The sequence below is a fragment of the Cyphomyrmex costatus genome, unplaced genomic scaffold, assembly GCF_001594065.2.
Source record: "Cyphomyrmex costatus isolate MS0001 unplaced genomic scaffold, Ccosl1.0 scaffold6, whole genome shotgun sequence".
Taxonomy (NCBI): Eukaryota; Metazoa; Arthropoda; class Insecta; order Hymenoptera; family Formicidae; genus Cyphomyrmex; species Cyphomyrmex costatus.
Genome location: NW_017280155.1, coordinates 75,346 through 101,862, shown reverse-complemented (window position 1 = coordinate 101,862; position 26,517 = coordinate 75,346). Strand labels below are relative to the sequence as shown.

Sequence of the window (26,517 nt, the reverse complement as noted above, 5' to 3'; positions counted from 1 at the left end):
TATCGAAAACTGTCAGGTGAAAAAGCGATTGGACCAACGCTATATTTCATATTTCAGAAATATTTCATATTTTTCTGAAATAAAGAATAAAAAATCCAGTTCTTCCTCTTGAAATATCTTGTTAAAAAATTTGGCAATATAATAGAGATATTGAAAAGTACCTCCTGAATTATTCCATATTTTTTTGAAAGTTAAAAAATTTTTTATTGCTTAATTTAAAAAATATATCGATTATGTAGAATTATGTATAGATTTTCATGTGTGTCAAATTAGATAGGGAGCAGTTAAATTGTCGTCAGTCGCCACGGATTCCTTCCGACAAACTGTGTGCGTGACAACTGCGTGAAGTCATGGAGTGCTTAATAACACGAATGCACTAATTATATTTAACATTCTGCGCTTCAAGCGAGCTGACACGATGCAGTGATCTATATTCCGAACCATTCGTTCTTATCGCTGTTAATGACGTAATCGTGAACAAATTACGGCCACATTGACACTTAGCGTATCTTCTTTAGCGCTGATGTCATTCGCGGATCTGCAGTTTGAAAGCCATTTCTCCTGATACGGTACGTGCAGGGTGTGTCCGAGCTGTCGCTCTTTGTCTCGGTGCAGTAGACTAACGTTAAGATTCAGTTGAGACATTTGACGCCGTAAATTGTGCCGAACCGAATATAACAGTCCTATATAACTCTAAACTCATGCTTGAGAGACGCAAAGTGGTAGAGTATTATCTCTTACGTCAGAAAAATTAAGCGGAAAGTCAGGTGGAAAGTAAACTCTGCCAGTTGAATATATGGTTTGAAGAACAGATTGTAGTTTCTCCTCGCACAAGCATATTCACATGCACTTGAAGCTATTTCCACGAAGCAGTTACTGAGTTTTCTTGCCTATAGGTACGGAGTGTAAAGTGGCCAGGACACATACATACATCTGTCTTCCCGAACTCACCTAATATGGCGCGGTGACATTTCCCACTCGTCGCACAAGTGTCTCGATACGACAATTCGGTATCGAGGCTCTTTAGTGGTCAATAAGTACTCGGCGAATGACGCGAGTGTGCCAATTAAATTACAGATAGTGGTATACCAGATGAATATCGCTTTGACCACAGCTCGGTAATTTATTCTTCACCTCTCGCAGAAGATAAAACGCGATCTATTTACAACTGAAAACTGTATGAATAAAATATTGAAAAATATTGTACCTATTTTCGTGGATATTTCATTTTTAACTAGAATTTTAGTGACGCTATATATAATTAAAACGCGCGAGAAATTGTATTTATTGATATTGCACGTTTCATTTCTGGTTGGAATTTTGTATAGTGGGATCCGCAGGCTATGCGGGAAAACTGCATTTATGCGCCGTAAAATCGAATGTAAAATTTTCACCGGATCTCTTGGAGAATCCATTGAAATTCGCGCGTATTCAACCGCGTTAAGCAAAGCGGAGGAAATCTCTTTCTAGGATAGAGAAATGGGTATATTTGCAGAGATCTCACGAGTCGATGTTCACGCAGTTTCACGAGAGCAGGTGTCTTATGAAAATACGTATCGCGCTCTTCCATACGTTACGGCGAGGTACATATATACGCGGTCGTTATATATCACATGCAGTTCCTCGGTCAGGACGCGGGGAGAAATGTTAAACACGGTCGCGTCCGACGCAAGATACGAGAGAGTGGGCGAGTACCGCACGTGTCTGGATTTTTCGATTTTTCATCGTTTCATCGGGGATCACCGATATGCGTCCTGACGTCGTGCACCCGCCGCGCGAATAATGCACCAGACGCATTTCCCGCACTCGTCCGTCGCTTCCCATCCCGCGTGCTTGATGAGCTTTCGGCTTTTTTGTACGACGCGACAGCGTGTTCATGCACGATGGTGTGTGATATCGATAGGTCCCGACAGCAGTACCTATTTTTCGAATGGCACATACCTGAATTAGAGATTCTCAAGTAAGAGAATGGATACCACATATAACGTTTAGGTCCAGTTTCACGGTTAAGTCTTAACTTTTATTTCTCATCTCTTTCCAATTCTAGAAAGAGATAAAGAATACCTTGGTTAAGAGTTGTGAAACTGGGTCTGTATTATTCAGGACCTACTTAAGATAGAATGAGATAGATTATACATAGAATGAAACTCACTCTATTTTACGCCTCTATCTTAAAAATATGGATCATCAGAAAATATAAATCAATCAGAAGTTGTTTAAAGGATGTCCAATCTTTTATTTAAGGATAGCTCGAGTCAGTTGGTAAAACTTGGTTTGTTCTCTCGGTGTTCTTCCGCGAGATTCTCAACTTAGCCTTCCTAGGAAGCTTTCGCCGACAGATCCAAACGCGTAATATCTTTTGACATGACACTCAGCGGTACTCGATCCGCAACTCCGCAGGTTTTACAGTCGTAGTCGCGAATAGAATTATTCGCGGTTCAGACACTTGGAATGTCGCCCATAACGCCTTCGAAGGTGCTTTGCATAATATTTGCAGCAGCGCTCATTTCGCTTTTCTTCAAGAGAACTCCGCGATTCTCAATGTATCGTTACGTAATCGATCGATCGAAGACAAACGTAGATGTTGCAACAGGTATCCATTGTCTATATTTTATATGCTTTTTCGTGCGAAAGTAGTGCTGTAAAACCTTTCCAGTCGTTATACTACATATTTGACTTTATTTACTACTCTTGGGAGAAAGTCGCCCACATATCGATTAAGATCTCTATTTTTTCGAGTAAAACGAAAAAGAGAAGGGGAAGACTGATTGTTTAACTATATCTTAAATCGACAAAGTTAACGCGCTTTATGCTTTGCGCGCGCTGTGTCGTAAAGATGGCAATTTCATAACGTTTTCTCTTATAACGTGTTCCTTACGGATCCTGAAGGTGCAGGTGGAGTCGTGTAGGTGTGTAACAATCGTGGAAAAGATGCGATTCTCATAGCGTTTTACGTCCCGCATTTCTGCGGATTGATGCGACTGTAACAGCCGTTCTACTTTACGACTCGCGTCATATAGAAAAGTATTGGTAGAGTATCGTATAACTTGTATGCACTGCCGCTCTATACGACTCGTACCGACTCCGAAAGCTCCCGTTACATAATACAGGAGGTCTTTCCCATCGCTCGAAAGGTTTAAAATTTCAAGCTATATTGCTCGACCAGTCGTTGAATTATTATTGGAATAATTCAAACATTTCTTCATCGTGACTATTCGGGGTCGTGCACTTATTGTTATCGAAAAATCGCTGCTTTCATTATTACAGCAGTCACTTGTAGGTTGAATGCGATTTCGATGTCGGCATAATACCATCAACATTATTCCGTCTCTTCTCGAGTGTCAATTTGGTGCTTTCTGAAGACCAGGCTGTACCGCGCGTTCGAAATAAACTGCAAATAATGTCCGTGACAGGTTTCGACGCTGTCGTTTCGCTATCAGCGGCTCTCAACACGTTAGAACGGTAATTTCATCATGTCGTGATTTGCCAAGAATAGATGTGCGTCGATTCAATTCGGCAAGCGCTACTTGCAATTGTCAGGCTACTGTGTTATTAGTGATTCTCATATATGATATGCTGACGGTATTTTTGGAGTTGCGAACAGTTCTGCGCTGAAGCTTGAACACGGCGGACTTCCGCGTAATTTCCGGAATATTCAAACGAGGCGCGATATCGAAGTGCTTCGTGCTTGCGGTTTCGTGAACTTACCTCGTCGAATAATTTCGTCTGTGCACCACTGTCTGCTTACTCGGGACAAATAGGTATGCAGTTATTCTGAGACTGCCGGGGTGAATGCCCACGAATGTTCACGTGGCCGCGTTGCAGCCTCTCCCCGAGTTCGCGAAAGCTCCAATCAAATATCGCCGGACAGCTTCGCGTACCAGAGCACCTTAATAGTTGCAATAATGCGTTGATTGTTTTGGCCCCGGCGCGTTTACACACTATGTTGTAAGAGAGATCGGATACTCGATTGGACTCGACAGGAGAACGATATTTGAGCTGAGAACGGAACAATGGTATAATTAAAATTCAGGGAATTTCTATTAAAAGGCTTGTTAATAATAAAATTGAGCAAAATAGCAATGTAATAGAAAATCAGAGAGAAAGCAGTAGATAAATTGAGAGAGAAAGAGAGAAGATTTTTAATAATATATATTGTATGTGATATATACACTAAAAATATTAATAAATTAGGATAGAGTTGGCTAAGTCGTACTGACGGTTAAATCGTACCTCCATTGTATTTTCTAAATGAAATATTTTTTTGTAAACATAATGACACTGATGTGATGCTACTAATATGGGTTAAGAACTATCATTTTTATTTTGTTTTTGAGTCGTCTATTTACGAGTGATATTCAAAATTGATTTTGTTCGATGTCTGATCTAAGTTTTGATACAATTTACCTAAGGTGTTATCGATACCAGAGGTGGATAATATAGTGTCTTTCAGGGTTATAATTGATATTTAAACTCTTTTGGAGTATAGCACCAAATTAGCAAAATATTTATAAGTTATGTTGCTATTGGCAAATTTGTAAAAATAGAGGGAGTTGGGTAAATCGTACTTGTCGCTTTATATTGTACCAGTACTTTACGCAAGCTCTCATAATCTCCTTGCGGCTCGTACGCATTGATAGGTTATGTTTATAAGTTAGGTATACCTATTAGCATCGGACGCGAATAATTATTAAAAGACTTATAACTCTGAAGAATATAAGGACTCCGAAGAACAAGATTTTTTAATACACTGATTTTTACTGGCTTTCAACAGTATTAAATACGCAAAATTTCTTAACATTTTTCCACCACACTTAATTCCAAGTCATAAAACGCAGTGAATAACCAAATGCAGCCTGTGTATGCAAGGTATAATGCACAAACTGATGTTATTTATCGTCGTTAAAGATGTTATTTTAATGTCAAACTGACAATAAGCAATGTCAGCTTGTTTACTAGGTTAGAAGTACGATTTAGGAACCAGGTGGTGCAATTTAACGGTCTCCAAATCGTATACCAAAAGCTTTTTTAAAATCTAATTTAAACAATAATTTAATGCTTATTTTCGCCAAAGTGTCGTTTTGTTTTATTGTCAATAAACCAAAGTTTAATGTAAGTACAGAAATATTCTGATCTCTCCAGTACTTTTGTTACAATTTTGTTTAAACGTTAGGGGGTACTACTTCCACCTATACATATTTCCTTGCATAGTACTATAATGAAAAAAAGGTTTCGTTAAGTTTAATAAATCGAGTCATTGGAATATATAATCCAATCAAATCAATTTTCTAAATTAAAAATATAATTGATTGTATTCAAACTTTGAGATTAAACAAAATAATTTCCATTCAAAATTAAATTGTTTTAATGGAATAAATGTTAATAGGAGTTTTGAATAATTTTTTTCTGTGTAAGTAAACATTTACTCTATAAAAGAAAATGATATTTATATAGAATGAATGATTTTTGTATCAAATAAAAATATGTTTACGTAAATATTTATTTACTTAATACCATTCAAATAAATATTGAAATTTAACATTTTTTTTCAGTATATAACAGAGGCTTAAGTTATAGCTTAAAATTACATCAAGTTACGTGAAATTAATATTATTTGTAACCATCGCGCAAATTTAATCTTAGGCATTAACTTGACGTTTATCCATGTTCCGGCGCGGGTAAACTATAATGAGCTTAAAGTAGACGCAAAGTGAACTTATAATGAAACGTCACGCGTATACTCAACCGGAGCAAATGAGATAAACGATAGATATTACTAATTATGTGTTGCCGCACTATAGTTTTTCTAACTTGCCGCATGAAACACTCTCGATCTCTTTTGCACTATTTGGATAGTCTGGACACACACATAGATACCATATATATGAAAAATTATTTTGCGCATAAAAATATTCAAATTAAGGTCCACTTAATATTAGTCGGGATACAACTAGATAACCGTTATTCATTTGCATTCTGGGAATTTAATTGCCCTGCTACACTGTTAAAAATATATACATTAAATTTCATGTAAAGTAACGGAAGCAAATTTCAAGCAGGTACATTAAAATCGTTCAATGTTGTCAATGATCGAGCATAAAATTATAAGTAACTTAGATTTAACATGCAATTTTAATGTATCTGCTTGAAATTTGCTTCCGTTACATTTACATGAAATTTCATGTCTTTTTTAACAGTGTACGTTATCGTACATTGAATAATTTTATTGGCAACATTGATTTTCCGACGGTAAAGGAATTGAAAACCAATCTTGCGGTAAATATAATCAGTTTGTGTTGCTAAGCACTCAAAAATAGGAGATGAATCGATATCACGTGATACATGGTGGCGAAATGTTTGTTCCGGAAATACGGCGGTGCCAACGATATATGGAAGGGAAACAGCAACGATAGTCAATTTAGTAGAATGATTTGTCTTTTCAACACATTCTCTTTATCTCGAGATTGGTCGGAATTCTCACGATTCTCGTTATGCGTGACGGAAAGCGTGTTGATCTGTCGCTTCGCAATATTTTCTTAGCACATATACAATATATGCATGTAAGATCAAATATGGATCCACTGATGTCCTGACGGCAGCAAGATATGTTCGGGGATTGGTTCTTGCTGTCACGTATCTGGAATATTTCCAATGGGAGATCGGAAGTATTTGTGGATTGCTAAGCGCATTTCAATGTTGAGCATTGCATAAATGATGATCTTTATTGTAAAATATATATTTCTTATTGCGCGAATATAGCTTCTAATTTTTAGAGTAATCTCTCTTGTGCAAGAAAAAATTATATTTAATTTTTTTAATTAATTTATTTTATTGCGGTTTATCATTCTTGCTGTTTTGGATAAATTGCCGTTACAATTATTACAATTATTATAATTATTGCTTATAATTACAACACTATTACTACAGCATCGAAAGTGAATCTTTATTCCTTGTGTTTACCATATTCGCAAAATTACGAATTTTATTATACAACATTACTTCGAAGAGTAGCTTTAGTCATTAGCGATAAAAGCATCGCTCTTATCTAATACCACCATTTCCCATTTACAATCGTTAAGATGTAATCAAGAGTCGAGAAAACATTTTCATGTAGCAACGAGGATCGAGGATGCAATGCATCACTGATCCTCCTTCGCTTCGTGTTCCTGAAGTTAGTGCCCCATTTTCAGAATTTCAATGTAATTGATAGATATTCTGGATTTTTCTCAAATAGTTCTACAATTCAAAAAGTCTAGATAGTCTCAAAAAGATATGGTTGTAAAACGTTTTAAAAATATTTTGATATCAATTTTATCTTTCATTACACGAAAATTGTTATAATTGTATAGCTTTTTATATCACGGCCAATTTGAATCCCGATAAAACTTTTATAAGACGTTCTGCAAAACTCTCAAGAAACTGTTAGATTAAAAAGAAATCGGAAGAATTTAGAAAAATTTAATCCGATTACTCTGCAAAATCGTGGAAACTCTCGTAGTACTTTCATCGCTTCGAGTATTAAGTATAATCGTGTCAGAACTTTTCTCGAAATCTTAGAACTCTTTGAAGAAGAATCATAAGTCTGTCAATTATATCGAAGTCTTGCAAATAGAGGGTCGGAGGGGGGGGGAGGTGATAGTTCTACAGAGGACCGCTTTTCGTTGGTTTAGCCTCTGGCCTTTTCCGCTGGTAGCTTTCGCGAATAGTACGGAGCCTCGGGACTATTTTTAGCAGTCTCGCCTCGTAGAGAGGCGGTCAATCGCACTAGTCAGGTCGAAAAGTTGCGGGCACTTTACGTTGTTTCCAGACGCGCCGCCCGGAAGGCACAGCTTTTCATTCCTCTTTCAAGTCACTCCCTGTAGTCCCCGTACCTTTCCAGCAACTTTCGCATTCGCCAATTCGGAATCGCTCCGCCTGCTTCTTCTCAGCTCAACGATTTTACTTTCGCAAACTTTACGAACTAATCTTTATCGAGTAAATGTTTTCGCAACGTGAAAATTGGTTTTTATTGAAAACGTATAACCGCGTGGTTTCATTTAACTCTGATGAAATAATTTAGTTGAATCGGTATACCGAGGTAATTAAAATCTCGTTGCGGTTGTTTTTATGCAAATATTTTATGCACCAAGTACGTATAGCGTTGAAGCTGTGTTTCTTACCAAATTTTACAAACTGCGCAAATCGTTTTGAATTACGTCAACGTCAATTACACGAAAATACACGGAGTTCGTTGCACGACATAGATCTATGTGGGACAACATTCTCATTGGTGAAAACGATCTCGAACGGTGTGTTTGAGGAGTACAAATAACGCACCCACACTACCCGACTCCCACGCTTGTTTCTATTAGCGCGCCGTGTCGTCGTCCTGATTCCGGAATTCCGCGCGATCGTCCGATTGTCTCTTTCGACCGTGCAAATACCTTAAATCAAAATGAAAAGCGTGACCCAGTTGTTTCTACCCTTCGGCGTTTATAGTTGCTACCGTGCTATCAGCGCCTTGTCTATCGGAGATACCTATTGAGATGCAAATGCAGGAATCAAATATTCGTCCCGTTGCTGCAGTTTGAGCACGCAGGTGTTATCTTACCTAACCGGAAACGATTTCACGGTTCCTGCCTTGCGGGAAATCAAACATTTATACTACGACTGGTGTAACAATGTGAGAGCATAGTAAACTTCAATAATGTAATATTAATTAATTTTCTGTATTAATATGAGATTTTTTTTACGTTAATATAAGAGATTCTAATTTTCTGTCAAGACAGCAAGGAAAATACGATTTAATCATTCGCTCATATATACGATATTTTATTTCTGGTGCTAAGACTTTAAATTAAGCACCGTTCGTCTTTGTAATAAGGGACGACGAAATATTTTTATTTGAAGAAAATATCTCGTTGAAAAATGGACGAGTTTTGTAAAATTCTATATCAATTAAAATTTTAATTATCTCAACGAGAATTTTCTAGTAAAGATATATGCCCGTTTTTATCTCAATATAGTTTAATTTTAATCGCGGTTTGTAATTAACTTTTTTCCTAGTTCTAAGAATTAGAAAAAAGTTGAAGTAAGTTGAACTGAGATTGAAGTTAATTTACATTGGTATAGAAACGGACATTAACCAGTGAATTTTGATTTCATTTTTAACCGGAATTCCAATTAATCCAACCAGACATTTTTCCCAGTGTTCATTTAGCAATCGTCGGATATGGTCATTGGAGGATAACACGTGGTCATAGGTGAGGCATCGGTATTTAAGTCTACCGTAGAGCTGCGGTTAAATACCGGATGTGTCGACACACGCAATTGATTTCGTAAACGCACTTGAAAATAGGAGGGCTGCGTGACTCACGCAGTCTCTCGATCCTACATGGACTTTCTTTATGCGGGCGTGCACGAATCTCATTTTCCCTGGTAGAATCAGAGGAAAGATTTTCTAACACGAGAGAGGAATTCTGCAATGTGAGCTGCGAGCTCAAAGGAAGGCTTTCGAGCTTTATCATCAGTGGGGAAATTTTGGCAACGTTTTTGAATCCCGTTTGATTCTCGCGTGACTACGATGAAAAGTCATCATAGTAGAGTATATTCGATCGAATCACCGGAAGGCGAGCTTGAACGGTGAATTGAGAGTTCCAACGGACTGGGATTGGTATAAGGAAACAATCGGCATAGAAATTGCTAGTTGTCGCGTAGAGAGACGGCGACAAACTCCGTACCGGCGAGTTAGCATGCAAATTGTGGCGGGAACGCGGTTAGTTCGACAGTCCCCGAAGTTACGTGCATCCCTCGCGTTCCACGTGCAATGTCGAGTGTTTCTCGTTCCGAGCGCGGGTACAGTGTCACAAAGAGACTGCGATACACTCGTATGTTTGCGTCCTGTAACAGGCAATTTGAAACGGGAAGAGACCCCGAGGATAAAGATACTCAATTGCTATTATCAGTCTCACTTCTAATCTCTCTACCTGCAGTTTTTCTAAGCCTATATATTTGCGCAATATGTGTAGCGCGAAACGATGATGTGCGCTTACAACGGTGATCGAGGATCGACAGGACGAGGTCGAGGGGGTCAAGCGACTCGTCGTCGACCGGAATAAAAGCGCGATGTGCAATTAAGCGCGCAATGGCGCCGAATGCGCAACGAGACGTTGAACCCGGCCCGATCGCTGAGATTGCCTTTGTGATTAAACAAAAGTGGGTTAATGCTGCGCGTCGGGATCCGTGCATCCGTAATGACGTTGACATCCTGAATCGGTGCTCTTCTCTTCCCCTCAACCATTACGAGAACAATGGTGTGTGCCGTACATTGTTCCTTGACGCCGTTCTGTCTTCCTTTTTTCCGGGCGCACGCTTGGCGCCGTGCGCGCGCGATCGAGAGCTATAGGTAGGCGCAGCCTCTCTTAATTGCACGTGTATTCGAGGTACCGCATAAGGCACGCCTTTTTCGGCCGTAATAATCGTAATTAATAAGTGATTCGCGCGTGCTTCGCTAACCGGCGCTCGTATATACGCAGTTTCGCTCACTAATGGCAGAGAGACCGGAATGCAGCACCGCTTTTAATTTAACTTGGAACGAGAGCATCGCATACGTTTGCCTCTATTTGAAATTCGAGTCTGTGTATGGCGCGCCTTTTTCCGCCCTGCGGAAAGTGCCCGGGCGGAAAGCACGTCCGCTTTCCTCTAATGGAAATGTTCTGCAGCGAACAACTCGGTCAAGGAACTTCAGTCATAACGATGCACGCACGTCTATTCGAACGTACGATATTACGATCCCGACGCGAACGGTGCTTTCGTTATCGCCGTTCCGCCCTATTTCCCATTTTTACGTTCCTACCTTTGTAATTTATAGTTTTCGTCATTTTTTCGCCGTCGACTAACAATGGTCCATTTTAATGCGCGGCAAGGCTCGTAAAATATTATGCAAGGCGTAACCGGAAGAGCAGGCCTGATTTACGTTATCCTTTAATATATCAGACACATATAAAATCTCGAAAAGCAGGATTTTTCCGCCGGTTTAGGTACTTGACGCCGAGAATGGTTTGGCCATGTTCCCGTTAAAAACCGCGAGTAAAATTCTCGCCAACGGCCGCCGCCACCGTCACTATCACCACGATAATAGCACACGTGTAAAATCGCGTCGGGCAATTAAGGTTTATATTTCACTACGTTAAGCCGATATCAGTGCAACGATGGTAATTTTGGCGAAATAGCCGCAGAGTCTCATTGGCGAGTGCCATCGTAACCGCGGGTTTACGTGCAAATTTTTATTGTTGCGACATCACCGGCCTCCATTAAAGGCGCTCTTCGAACCGCGAATATATCCAAAATCCAACTTGCACCATCGACACAATTATTAACACTTTTACGCTTTATACAGCCTATTTAGAGTACGCAGTTAATAATTTCGTGAAATTTTCACGCTGATATAAACGACGAGATAAATGCAGTGATTTCGATCACTAAAAAATTCCCACATCGGAATGAAATCCCGCCGAGCTTTTTGCTCGGAATAACGAAGTGGTATCCGACGAGCGAATTTCGTTCGTTGCCATCGGCATTCATTCCACGTTCCTTACATCACGCGGTATAAGATCAGCGCGTCGAACGTCGAGAGATGGTGCAACTTTGATGAGGGAGGCAAGGAACGGCGGAGAGGGAGATCATGGGTGCCCTAGATGAGAGGAGTCGAGTGTCAGTTAGCCCCGGTCAACAACCCGTCTCCTTGGAAGCGTCGCCGTGGAAGTATCGCGTGCCTACGTCCATTAACCCGGTTAATCGCACGCTCGTTAATTCCCATTTCGCGCGGCACGTCTGATCCATTCTTGAAGTCGTCCGCATTTTGCCATTGTCTCTTTCGTGACGTTTGTTCCATGATGGAGGCTGCGTCGCGCGATAAAATCGAGCTACGAGCTATTCGAGCGTCGTCGCTGATCGCGCGGAATTTCGCGTCGGAAATTATATTAACCTGACCTGATCGAAGTAATCTGATATTAAACTACAAATTGCACGAGAATTCAAATTATATTTTATCTGAGATCTACTTCATTATAGAAAAGAGTGGCAGGATGAGATTTTACAGAAACGCGGGGCGGTACACAATTATTTGATTCAAGTGTTGTTATACTGTTAGGGGTGTAAAGTATGCCAAGGTATAAGACAGAAATATTTCGGCGGTCGTGTTATGGTATCGCCAGGCGGTATTTGAATGTGTAAACTCTGTATGCGAACGCGCGATCGTGTCGGCGAGACTGCTATTTATGAATTTAGTGCACGCCAACATGATAAAATGTTCTCGGATATGACTCGTTTATTTCGCAAGTAATGCATGTGAAGACTTCCAAGCGGTGTATTTTACTAAAAATGTCGAAGAACTTGATTTACCTGGGGGGTATTTATATTTTTAATTATAACATATCATCATAAATACCCTAAAATCGATTGTAGAAAACCTTTCAGTTTATTGATAGGCGGGAAAATGTATACCCCATCTATCATTTCTACCCTTCATTATTTCGCTCATATATACCCGAACAACGTGTCGGATCGAATTCGAACGCAATTAAATCGTTGTTCGCGGCTGGAATCGTGTTCCTCTCGACACGGGTGTGTGTGTTCCCGACCATATTTCGGTATAAATAACTCGTAGAGAACCGCGTAAGCCCGAGCGAAGCGGAGCTTGAAACTTTGCCGCACTGGTTTGGTGAATACATTCGCGCACGCACGCGAAGCGGCGTATGTGTACGTTGACTTACGCGTACTTACTGGCTCCGGGCCAGGATTAGTCATCCGAGACGTGGATCTCGCACATCCCGTGTTCTACGTGTGCGTGCTACTCGCCGAGGAATCAACCCGTTGTTTGTTTGCTTCCCGAATTTTGGACACCGATAGGACGCTGGTCTTTCTTGAGACTCCATTAGGATTACTTTGACGTAAATGCTTGCGCGAAAGTAGACGTTTTCCATTAATGACATTTATTCTAATTCGAAACAAATGTGTCGTAATTTTTTTTTTAGTACAGGAAGAATTTTCGTTAGACAACTTTATATAGATTTGTATTCACTACTTAGAAAATACATGGAAAATACGAACGATTATTTGATAAAAATCCATTTTAACGAGTGTTACACTTCAGCAAAACTGTTACGATACGTATCTGAAAATTTAACTAGATGCAGATCTGAATATAACTTAATCGATTGATTAATATAATTACGTAGGACACATCGAGACATAAACTGATTGCTAGAATGTTAAATCTTTTTCCAGCATTACTCGTGATGTTTGAGCTACTTTTCATAATCCAGCAAAATTATTTTCAGATCTGTATCTATAGCTAAATTTTTAAATGCTTCAGCAAAATCGTTTTTTCTGTGTAAAGATTCTCGAGAGATGTTGAGGACTTGGAATGTTACCGCAAAACTCCTTTCGTGTCGACATCAAGTAACACTAAAGATTTACATACTAAGGCTGTGTTCCACACACTGCTGTGTGGTATACATTGTCAGCACTGAAAATCTATAATTCATGTTATGTATAGATTTTCAGTAGAAAGTGTATATCTGAACATGATCTAAATGTGCGATTCGCGATTTGTCAGATGAGAGCAAATTTAAGACATGCGATGGTTGAGTGAGAGTCAAGGATCACCGCGGCGGTATACAAGTATTTTCCCGAGTAGAGTTCCCCGTCGTTCTAGTATTTTATTAAAATCCACTGATGCATGGCTTTTGTCAGGCGGTTTTGCCCTTGATGTCCTCTCGTAGATTTTCAGTAGAAAGTGTATATCTGAACATGATCTAAATGTGCGATTCGCGATTTGTCAGATAAGAGCGAATTTAAGACATGCGATGGTTGAGTGAGAGTCAAGGATCACCGTGGTATACAAGTATTTTCCCGAGTAGAGTTCCCCGTCGTTCTAATATTTTATTAAAATCCACTGATGCATGGCTTTTGTCAGGCGGTTTTGCCCTTGATGTCCTCTCATCGTAACGTCCTTCGTAGTATAAGCACCCCCGTTTCTGTATCTCTCTCGTCCAGAGAGAACAAAGCACTCAAACGTAGACAAGTGCTCCTTCTCCCGTAACAGTCAACACGTAACGAGGCGGTCTTGTGTCTCCTTCTAGCGCTAGTTGGTGCCCTCTCCTGATGATCGGCTGCTGGTTCTCTCCCGCCTACCTCCGGTGCATCAAAATTGCCGCCATGGCACTCCATGCTCTCCGAGACTTGAGCGCGTACTATCGGGAATAATGATTATCGAGAGCAGTCGCTACGTTATTATCTGTCTATATATGTCTGCTCGCATAAATAATGCAGCTCTATCCTGGGGATAAAGCCAGCTACATCATTATTTACAAGAGAATTTCCTGCACAATCGGCGAATTAGCACGATATTTGGAATTTGGAAAGAAGGATTGAGAAAAAACTAAATCTGTTTTATTCGTTATTTTTATTTATCTCGCATAAAGAGTACGCAGAAAGAATGATTTTACTGAAGTATCTAAAGTAGATACAAATCTGAAAATAATTTTATTGAGCCATTAATCTACAGAAAACTGAAACATGGTGGATAGTGCAAAAATTTTGAATATCCTATATATTATAAATATTTTAATGGATCAATAAAATTTATTTTCAGATCTGTATTTAGCTAAATATATAAACAACCAGTAAAATTTCTCTTCATCAGATCGAAAAATTGCTCGAGTTACGGAGACCGTATCCACTTTTCATTATCATTCCCCTCTCACCAACGCGTTTTCCTTTGCTCCTCGTTTTCGCCTCAGTCCCGCAACAACGTTTCCTCTGTGTGGACGAGAACGAAATGTCGTTTACTGTGGGCGGGATTCGATCAAGGACTGGATCAGGAAACCAGACAAAATTGGACAGCCGCGTCTCGAGTGTGCTAACGAAACAGATGAATCTATACACGTAAATATCGTTTCGACGACAATCGGCCGTACATATGGGGCTGGTAATAACGAAAGTACACCAATAACACTATATTCTATGATTAAACAGCTCGGAGCTGTTCATAATCCCATCTCTCGCTTATTGTTAGAGCGATTGCTAATGCAAATGAAAAACGTGTCGTGCATTCATTGACATTGCGTATCCGTCATGATCTAACGAGCGTATAGGAGAAACGTAGCGATACGTTATACATCAGCTCGCGAGGCCGGAATCTACCCGTGTTCGCATAGCTTCGTTATCTGCTGTCGGGATGTTTGCATACTCGTCTGAATATTGACACACGCGACCTAGCGCCCGCGAGCCTCGCTTGCAATCCGCGGAACAAATCCGATACTACGATCGCGTTCACCCGCGACACTCGCCAATTCGCACGTGACTGACACAATAATTAATTGAGTGGTTAACGTGACGGCCTCGCGCCGCCGTTGAGACTCTCGGAAACGCGAAAGCGTCGAGGCTCGGGATACGAAAGGAATTAATCGAGGCGATCCGGAAGGGGTCGAATTGCGAATACGGGGGAAAAAAAAAAATGCAAAATCTCATATCGCTGGAACGTCGCGGGTGGGTTCGATGGAAATTCGCAGACTCGCGTCGATACTTCCAACGCGGTGCTGCACGCGCACGTACGTTATGTACATATGCATCAGGTCGGAACGGTGGACAGATAGCTGATCCGGGCGATGGACTAAAGTTCGAACAAACACACAGTATTCGGCGATTGATTGAAATTCCGTATTTTTTTCTTTTTTTTTTCTTTCCGAGCCTTTTGCGCCAAGCGTATACCGTGCTTTTCAGAGAGATAAAGGCGCGTTTATTATTGTTCTACCCTTGAAGAACATGAAAGTAAGGGAAAAATGTAAGAATAGAAATATGCAATTAACGAATGTAATACCATACAACAAAAATAAATCAAACTGATATACAAATATAAAATACGAAAATAAAAACTACATATATGTATAATATAAAGACAGAAAACTGACATATGGTGAGAAACAGATGCAAATAAAGAAAAAGAAAAAACCACAACTATATACATCAGTAATAATTAAAGTAAGAAACTAAAGTAAAAACATAATTTAAAATGGGAGAGAGAGAGAGAGAGAGAGAAAGCTCCGACCGGGCTGCATGAGAAATGTGTTAAAGTCCATAACGGTTGAGCTAACGCTTTCCGTGGGTGATCATCGCTTACGATGCCGAATGCGCATCCCTATTACGGTGTATATGCAGGGATGTTACTAACCGCAAGTAATTTTCGCGGATGGCGGAGCACGATTACTTCCGCATAAAGGGGGTACCTTTGGGAGGAGCATGCGTCGTATCCGATAAGCGCGCTTACGGTTGCCGTTACGTGGAAAAACCGATATGTTCATTTCTTCGTCCGAAATACGGTAATGCAATTGCGGTTGGAACGCGAGTGCATAGATTTTCAATTCTCCTGTAGCTTTCAAAGGATCTCCTTTCGTTTCGGAAAATCTTTGTAGTCGAATTATCGATCTTTGCTTCACCGAATGCTGCAGTACGAGATCGTTCCTAATATACATTCATGCTACTATTCGCGTTCAAATAAGAGCGACACGTCGTGGCCCGAAGGCTAATAGGAGCACATTTAGCGAAGGACAGGAAGCAGAACGGTGCGCGGAGCGAGTTCCATGTAATTAGTAGGGTAGACCTGTCAAGGTTGAGAATCACTGCAAGCTTGCATCCATAGAGATGAAAGGGGCTGGCCATGGCGAGTCAAAGAATCTCCTGCAGCGCCTCTTGTTTCGCTCGTCCGTCATTCTCTTTGCAGCTCCGATTTTACCTTTCTCGGCGATATTACGTTTCATCTTATTACGCAAATTAAAAGAAAGAAGGGATAGCGCCTGTTAATTGTCTGTTTTCAGAAATGATTATATATACATTGTTAGAGATAAATTTTAAGCTCTCTCTAAGAATACAATGTAAATCCTTCGAAAGCCGTCAAAATTTGTTTTACACAGTTTTACTGACGCTCGATCTCCGAGACTCATTTGATTTATGTTGACTAAAAAAAGCATTAAATTTAAATAAATTTTCTGTATGAGTTTCCACAGTTACTAGTATGTAAACATTATATTTACAAGACGATAAAATAAGTACCTACAATTCGCAAATTATTAAAACATACAAAGTTAACTGCAAACGTTTCGACTCTGAATTTGAGTTCTCTTTAACACGGAAGTCAAATACAAAGATATAGAATTTATACTTATATGTTTTATTTATTCTTGGAACCACAAAGTTATTCATATTTTAACACTATAGAGACAAAAAGTTATTTTTTCACTACTTTTGCTAAAAGTGGCTTGTAATTAATCTCTTTATTTACATTATTGATACACATATACTTATTATATATCGTTATATAGCCTTTCTGGCAGGTAAAACTTTATTTCGGTGTTCAACGCTACATACACTTTTATTTTCATTTCTCACAAATATAACTAATGTGTGCACAGATTCCGAATTTACCTCCAATTTAATATTAAAATAAACATTGCAAATATGCAACACTCATCCCTAAAGAGTTAGAAAGCATTAATTAATTTTACAAAATCAAAGTGACATACATAACTTCTCATATAAAAGAATGAATATTAAATGTATTTTAATAACAATAATACGCATATATATGTAGATGTAACGTGAATTGAATGAGACCCGCACTGTCAGCTCCAAAAGGTTAAACGTAACATCCGACAAAATATTCGGCGAGATATATTGTACTATTCCTTCGCCAGAATCAATATTCCCCGACACATAACTTCCGTAAAATGCACCGCCACGAGAAATATCAAGTAAGGAAAATCGAGCGTGAGATTACGCGCGTAACTTTACGTGCCACTTTATTAAGGATACATCATCTCCTTTGTGGAAAATCGATAAGTTAACCGTCTCGGCGAACTGCGGATCTGGCCAAGATCGATATTTAATCTACCTATAATCAAGTTACTCGTTAAATCGAGTAGCGCGCAGTATATATGTACATATTTAACGGGAGGATCAGTTTTTGCGCGTTCAATTATACTTGTAATATTAATAGTAACGTGTCTCTTCATCTCAGCTGATACAGGCTGATGCTTGACCTCGTTCCTGAAATTCTTAGAGTCGTCAGGAAGCGAGAGAAAAAAGCGAACGTCTTGATGTTCGGTCGTCAACGGTCAAGTTGTTGTTGGGGTTCCCGGCACGCGATATGAATTTTATGACCCACGAGAGTGTCGCATTAAGCCCCGCGAAAAACTTATCTCCGCAAAGTTGCAAGAAGCGCCGAAAGAGCCCAGTGATGTTTTTCCAAGATTTTGTTCTCTTTATTCGCGTGCCTTGGTGAGAACGCGCATCATACATGTCCCCGGCTATATTTACTCGCTTGTCGTATCGTCGGACGGCGACATTTCCGTGTTAATGTCGCTTGCCGTTTAAAATGCGTTAAACTAATTGCTCTCGCGCCGCGTTATCGTCGCTCACCTCTCGCGACTGGCATCTATCGAAACTCGTTTATCGCCCGCGCACGCTCACGCAGAATCGCTCCGGGCCAGAAGAGGCAAACTTATATTTAGAGCGTATATGTCTGCGTTGCACAATGTTGAATATCGAAAGTAGCCGAGCAATTAACGGAAAAACAATTTCTTTTTAATTTATTAATTTATTTTCTATCGATTGATCTTCTATAACTCTATACTCGTACAAATTCTCGTAAGTACACAGTAATGTCGAAAGATAAATTCGTCAAAGTGACAATTTTCTATCATTTCTAATAAGAATGATTGTTCTATAATACAATGTGCTCTTTGTTTCTTGTTTTTTACCTTTTGCTTTTTTCCTCTTTGTGAGGAAACTTTTTTAAACGGTTTTTAAACGTTTAAAAGACGTTTAAAAAACATTCTCTCCCCATTGGGTTGCCTTCTTGATCAAAAAAGCCAAGAAACAAAAAGCACATTGTAGAATTAGCCTTATATTTCTTGATATGTGTTTTCTTCTAAAGTTCGTTAACGAGATAACGTTTATCTCGAGTAACAGAAAATGAAAAACGAGAGTAAAATCGTTTATGTTTATAAAATATTTGTTTGATATTATTTATGAAGCAATAAATAATTTTGTTCCGAATTTGTTAGCATTTTAATTCATTCGTCATATAGAATCCTAACTTGATACTTCAAATTCTTGATAGTACAAAGCGTATAACATTGTGCGAATCGATGAAAATTAATCAAGTGATGGAAATTAATCGATGGATATAAAACTAGGATTTTTTACCTGGAATATCCTGGAATTATCCTTGAATGGATTAGTCAGATATCGCTAGACACCCTGATTTAATACAAAATGAATATGTTAGAAAGTAAATAAATATGAAAAAATTAAAATAAAAAATATTATACTGATATAGTTTGTAAGTAAACTGTAGAAACCGGTGTAATCAGTAAATAGATCTTTTTGAACCCAACAACTTTTGTCTGAAACACTTTTCTGTAATACTTATATTTTCCGTGATATTCAAGTGTCTCGAAACTTTTTGGACACTCTGTATACTAAATATGAAATGATTTTACCAGAATATTTTTTCGTCAGAAATGCAGTATATCGCATCTATACGTTTCACCGACTAAATTGCGTATTAATCAAAATTATCATTGTTGTTTATAGCATCTCGATTGTATCACCGCACCCGGTGACATATCGGAAAATATAAAATGCGCAGAAGTTCACGGCAGTTAATTTAACGTTAATGTCATTTCCCGTTCGTTTCGTCGCTGCATTTTCGCGCGCGCTCACGCTGCATATCTCTCTTGCATCCCAGCGTGCAAAATGCGTTTTATCAAACGAAAGGTCAGCCGGTGGAAATTTATAGTAATAATTTCCGGCGTCGACGCAAAAGTTGTTAAGCTCGATGAACAATGAACGTGGAGGATGGCGGTTGAAGATCTTATTGGAAAAGTTTATGAACTGATTAAGAGGCTCTTTGAAGTTTATCCCAAAGTGGCATTTATAACAGAGATGCTAAATAGCTGTGGCATCGGCTTTAATAATGAACGTACGAATTTATCAAGGATATATATCTCTTAAAAATATACCTCTTTCGCAGAAATTCACGACTTTTACGCATTCGAAGATCGATACCTTTTTAATCTCCTTGCACTCGCGTTTTCCACAAAACGGTGAACTCTTTCGCGTGAGTGATACAACGTCACTCTCGCCCTTGGGAGGCGCGACGTCTATTTTGCGTCAACGAAGAAATAAAAGCGGTCGCTCTCGTCAAGATGCGAGTCGGCTGTGGTATGATAACGGGTGTTACGATGACGTTACCCGTCGCCAACGACAGCGATAAATAACGCCGTTGCATAACCCTCTCAGCCTTTTTATACATTGTAATGTACATCAAATTTGAAAACATTCGTTGAAATTATTTGATAGTTCTATCGACATCATCTGAAATCAGATGATAACATACGTATTGGAAAATTATAATTTAAATTTCGAAAAAATTCTTAGAGTGTGAATTAAATTATCAAGTGTCCTTAAATTGAAAAGAAAATTAACGTCATTCCATTATATAAAATTATGTCTGAAGGAGTTAATACTAAGAAGCTACGATGCGCTTGATAGCAACAAAGACTCATGTGAAAGGAACAATCACGCAGCTAACTTGGCGACATCGTTTCGTGATCGTCTCGTGATGTTCTGTAATTAATTTCGTCCGGTGTTAGAAAAAAAAAGATTACACTTGACTTCACCTACGCGTTTCGCTGTTCTAAAAACCGCATTGCGCGTTTTTATCTCGACGATGCGGACAACATGGAAATAGGCATGTTTATCGACTGATTGATTTGTCGGTTTGCGCTCGAGCGAATTGTTGTTAAAAATGAAAAAAAAAGAATAGAGGATGAAATTTACGTGCAACATGCATCCCGGCGAAATCCCGCGATGCATCGCGTCGATGACAATGGTTGTTGCACCCGGCTGGCAATAAATAGCGCCGTGCTGTGACATAGCACCGGAGATGTTATTAACGACAATCGATCTAATATTAATCTCGCCCACGTTTCCCGGCGTGGTCCACGGAGGGGTAAAGCGAAGAAGAGCACACGTCTGGTCGCGCGACCTCGAGAGACAGTGCTCCGACCGCGTGTCGATTGGCCTGTCACCGGTGGTGCCTACGGAAAGTATCGCCTGAGAGATGCACTTATATAGAAAAAAAATAATATATATACGCACACGCGCGCAGGATTTTCTCCTGCTTCTCTCTTAATCGAGAGACCGCGAGGTGGGATTGGCTGAACTGCAAACAGAAGAGAGAAAGAGAGAGATACCGTCATCGATAGCGAGAGAGTCGATAGGGAGCGGGAGTCGAGCGGGAGGAGGCCGTTGAAGGAGAGAGAGAGAGAGAGAGAGACTAATCGGAGGAGAGAATGAGAAGGGAAGGATGCACTCTCTCTCTCTGCGCCAGCGCGGTTTGTGAGTTGAAGAGAGATGTGTAAATTGAAGGGCGCGACGAAGAGGAACCTACGTTGGTTCGGTGAGATAGAGTCCACGTTCGAGAGAAAGAGAGATTACGTGTATGCGTTCGTCGAAGGGAAACAGACCGGCGGCGGATCAGCGACAGCTGAGACCGTGTCTGTGCGAAAGAGAAGGATATAGGTGTGTTAGTATTCAGTTTCAAACTGCGAAAGATGAAAAGAGACGGAAATGACAGAAGAAGAGAGAGAGAGACAGATAGATGGGAGAAGGAGAGGGGGCAGAGAGAGAGAGAGAGATGCTGTACAGCGTGGCAATGCGCGAATTGAAGCGAGATGACGAGCTGCAGGGTGGGAGTGAGACGGAGATAACAATAGTCGACAGCGTGGCGACGAGTGGGGTTGCCGAAGAAGGGAGCGCGACGTGCGGGGAAGCCCCGCCGGGCGCCATACTGCCGTCGTCCGTTCGTTCCGTACAGTACGCGCCCAGCGGTTAAGGCGGTTTTGTCGCGGTATCGCCGTCGCCGCCGTCGTCGCCGTGCGGTCGTCGTTCCTTGCGTTTCTCACGTCGGTAGTGCCGCGCGTATACATTTCTTTATATCCGTCTCCCTTTCACTCGTCGCGCGCCGACGCGTCGTCGTGCGCTCCGGAGCGTCGCCCGGCATTTTTTTTCCTGCCCGGTTTTAACTACGGCGCGTTTCCGCACGAGGATATATACGGAGGCGTGCGGGGGAGTCGCCGCCGGTGTCGTAAGCTTTTTCTTTAAACGGTAAGGACTCGTCGTACCCACCTTATCGTCGTCGTCGTCGCCGCCGCCGGCCGCCGTCGTCGTCATCGTCGTCCCTGGCGGAACACCTGCGCACCGATACCGAGGTGAGTGCGATACACCTGACGGCGACACACCGGTCGAGCGTGCGAGCGAGGCGGAGAGGAGAGTGTGGAGCACGGCGATGGAGGAGTTGTGTTAAGGTTAGGTGAGGGAGCCGGTCGCGCTCGCGGATCAGATGCCGTAACAGCAACAGTATAGAGGCGGATTGCATCCAGTGCGTTTTGTTGATCTCGCACGTCTCGCCTTACGCCCCTCGCGTCGCGTCGCTCTTACTTTCGTTTCCGCCGACGCGCTATACAAATCCTATTCGGACGGGGAGGGATTCGATAGATCCGTTCCCGACGTAACAAAGAGAATTCCCAACAGTCCCAACGTGCGACGCTTAGCGATCCCCTTAGCCGGAAGGTAGAGATCTACGATAAGAGCGAGTATATACAACTCTTTAACGTTCTGAGGTAAATGAGCAAAAATTGCGAATCGAATATAACATTTTCAGGTAAATGCACAAGAACGACGAATCGAATCACCGTGAATTGTCTCGGCGAGGCAGTCTTATTACTCAATCCTTGTTATCTTGTGATTATCGTAATGCTTGAGATCGGACTCCACTTTCGATTGTTGATATCCGATTAAAACAACGTCAATCTCTGATCACTTGAGCTTCGATTGTATCGATTATTTAATCACTTGTCCCTTCGTATTTGCCATTGTAGTAAAAATGCTGCGTGATATTTTCAAGTATATGGGAACCAATAATGGTAGACGGAAATGTAACTGCGTGTAGATCATTCTCCCAAACGGCGGCGGGGTTCTTTTAGGGTGCAGATGGTCCCCGTATTTTGCCGAGGCTAATTTCGTCGACGGTGAATCTCGCGCGATCGAACGCGTGGGAAGACAGAGGGATCGGAGATGAAGGGAGGGCAACAGGGGGAGGGATTTCGTGGAACGGAGGGCAGAAAGTGAGAGCTAGGTCGGAGAAGCGAATCGGAGTGTTGGCTCGCTCGGGACGAATCACGGTGCTGCGGCAAGACGAAAATGTTCTCCTCGTGCAAGGTGGAGCGGATCGAGAGAACTTCTTGCGTCGGAAGTTAACACACAAGTTTTGCCATCGGGACTCCTTTTTTTTTCCCTTCTCTTCGAAGAGAAATTAAAAGCTGCGAGGCCGGTGTACGCTTGACGCTGTTAACGAGTTTCTTCCTTACCGAATTAATTTGACACGGCTGATTTAATTCGAACTCCCTGGTGCATTGCTTGCGAATATACTTTTTAAAAGAAATAAAAAAGAGAGAAAGAATCATTATTTATTATGCGCGCCCTGGGATATTCTCCCCTCAAGCTCTAAATATATATAGTTACATATAGTATCGTAAAAATTGGAACGCTCGGAATTGAATATAACAAAAATTGCTGACAGAGCGGTGGGATAAGATAAAATAAAATAAGATAATATAATAAGATAGATATTTAAAAAGAAAATAATCCTATAATAAAATTAATAAGATAATTACATAAATTGTAATGTGTAAAGTAATACAACTATCATTAACCGAACGGACTGGTGCGCAACATCGGCCCCCGCCAGCAGTCGTTTTCTTATACCGTGTTAACCGTGCATAATAGAATTTTTTTTTATCAAAACAGAGGAAATTCTGAGACACTTTGTTTTAACTGCTTCCTTCAACGGCCTTCAGCCGTTAAATATTATACACATTATTTGCGAATCGGTGGCAGGGAATTTTCTCACAGATGCAACGCCTGTAATAAACACTCCGCCGTGACACGTTATATTACTGATTGTGAATGCAATATCTGCCCCAGTACCTTTCAAAATCTTCTTAAATATCTTCAAATAACGGTGAAACGTTTGAAGAAGTAGAGGAAGAAACCAGGGTATGTACAAAACGAAATCGCCTTCCGGCAGGCACTTTGATTTCTCCACGATTATCAAACTTTTCCATATCACTTTTGAATCTAAAGAAATATTAACAAGTTAAGGTTGTAAATATAAAATAAATTAGATTATCATAACTCTTTTATTCTTATTTAAAAAAAGAGAAAAAAAATTATAATAGTCGCATAGAAATTTTCGTGCCAATAGAAGGCACTGGTGACAGCACTGCTCTCTCTAAAAAAAAGAAACAAATACAAATCAGCTGAGGCCAAGGCTTCGCCCCGCACGCCTCGCTTCGCACCCACGAAATTTTCGCCGCGTCCACGCGATTCGCGTAAGAAATCCGCGCAAAGAAACGCGCTCGGGACAAAAAGAATTGGCACTGAAAAGTCAGAGCTTCGTAAAATGTAAATAGAAAAAAGAAGGCAAATTTTTTCTCATTCTTCTTTTCTTTTTACATTTTATCGAACTCCTTTTAATATTTGTTATAATAATAATGAAATAATAACAAAATATAGTGAGGCACACAAGTCTGAATATAAATAATATTAATGAATTGCCTATAAAAAGCGATAGTTTCCAATACATAAGTAATCTAGTGAGAGAGAGAAGAGGAAAATGATAAGATTACATCGGAAGCGTTAATATTTAGTTTTTCGTGCATTACGCGATGAATATATGAAAATTACGGCAGTGACCGTCACTAGCTTCAGCAAACGCCCGTATATTAATAACTGTTTAATTATTAAAACTTGGTGGCATCATATCTCCATTAGGGAAATATATGCGTGCATGCGCAGGATGTCTCTCCCGCAATTTACAGCCGAATTATCCGCGATAAAAGTGCCTCTCGACGTAGACTATTTATCGTGGCTTTCCACAAATTCCTAAAACGAAATCCACAAATTAACATTCCGTTGAAGTGAGTTTGCCCGAGATTGCTTTCGAAGAGGTGAGCGAAAAGATCTCGTTGCTATTCACCGGGACGATTGTCCCGTCAAAAGACACATTTCTGAAGTTCGTAGAGAGACCGTCTTACGTTTATACCTCATCGATGATGCATAGCTGCAGAACGTTCCCTGGCGTTTAGGGCAGGCGAGAGTCGGTCGCCTGTCTTACATTACGACCGTTTCCTCTCGCGCCCACGGCATAAATTTCGAGTTCTGGCTGCATTATGCATGTCGCGCGATGCACGAAATATTACCATAAGCGGTGGTGCACGCTGCCGTTGCCGTCGCGCCGTACAAAGACGAATCGTTTTTCCGCGCCGTTTTGCCGCGTCGACGTTGCAGCGGCAGCAGCGGGCCATACATTTTTAATCGCGCAGTCAAAAATTATGTTGACTTCGCTGACCAGAGGCTGTGTGCGTCCCAGGCTAGCGATTTCTACGTCGTGGAATTCATAAACTAGACAGAGTTATCGTTGCAAGCACGTCGATAGCACACATCTCTGCTGTCCAAAAGTTTAAACTAGCTTTACGACATTTCGCTCTCTCGACCTCGCGTCGTCGTTCGGTGAGGAGTTACCTGCGCGTATTTATGGTCCTCGAAGGTCTTTCGAATCCCTCGTGTATTCAGATACGTTTTTAAAAAAGGAGAATGAAAAGTCGCGAGAAAGGCCTGAGCCTAGAAATTTCGAAGAAGTCAATTGTATGATGAAAGAAGAAGAATGATGACCAGTTCGACTTATTCGATGTGAATGTGTTTTTTTTTTCCTCGCTGATCCGAACGATGAAATCGAACTCTTTGTTTGGTCGAAGAAAGAAATCCGTTCATTCGGCATTGAACTTTTTTCGCGTGCGCCAATAGCGAGATTCACGTGTCCTGCGATGTGACGAAGAACCTTTCGAAATCCATTATTCCTCCGTTTTCCCGTGATCTCCCGATAACCGATTTTTATCGTCCGGTAAAACATTCGCGGACATTCCTGTCGATCAAAGCGTTGAATTCGCAATACCAACCACGGATTCTGCTCCTGACACGCGCGATCGCAGATTCGCTTAAAATTGTGGAAGAATTATTGTTATATTATTCAGGGTTACCACAAAACTGGAAATCAGAGAATTATCAGGGAAATGAAAGTCGGAGAATTTTGCAAAATTTCTGGAAAATTAAAAATTTTCCTTTTTGAAGAAATTTAATATACGCGTGCATCACACATTTACGCTTCAAAAATGAAAGACAAACAGAATCAGCGACATCAATAGTAATTTACATTGCTGCGTTAAATTGATCTCTCGACAAAATATTTAACGATCTCAGAACGAAAATAGAAAAAAATCAAAATGTCATTGAAAGTTAGATAAAATAAAATTTTATTTGAAAAACAGAGAAAATAAGTTAGGAAATTTTAGG

General features: G+C 40.5%; 1 protein-coding gene across 4 annotated transcripts in view; it reads left to right on the top strand.

Annotated features, from left to right (window-relative positions):
- LOC108779464 (dystroglycan) overlaps positions 1–26,517 on the top strand; it is a 69,251-nt gene that overhangs the window by 9,768 nt on the left and 32,966 nt on the right. Inside the window, exon 1 of one of the 4 annotated variants that reach the window (XM_018546902.1) lies at positions 22,131–22,316. The exons of 2 other annotated variants lie outside the window; for them this stretch is intronic. The gene's annotated coding sequence lies outside the window, so the exon portion shown is untranslated. Of the gene's footprint in view, positions 1–22,130; positions 22,317–26,517 lie in introns of those variants that run through there. One more of the 4 variants, XM_018546905.1, reaches the window with a different exon arrangement.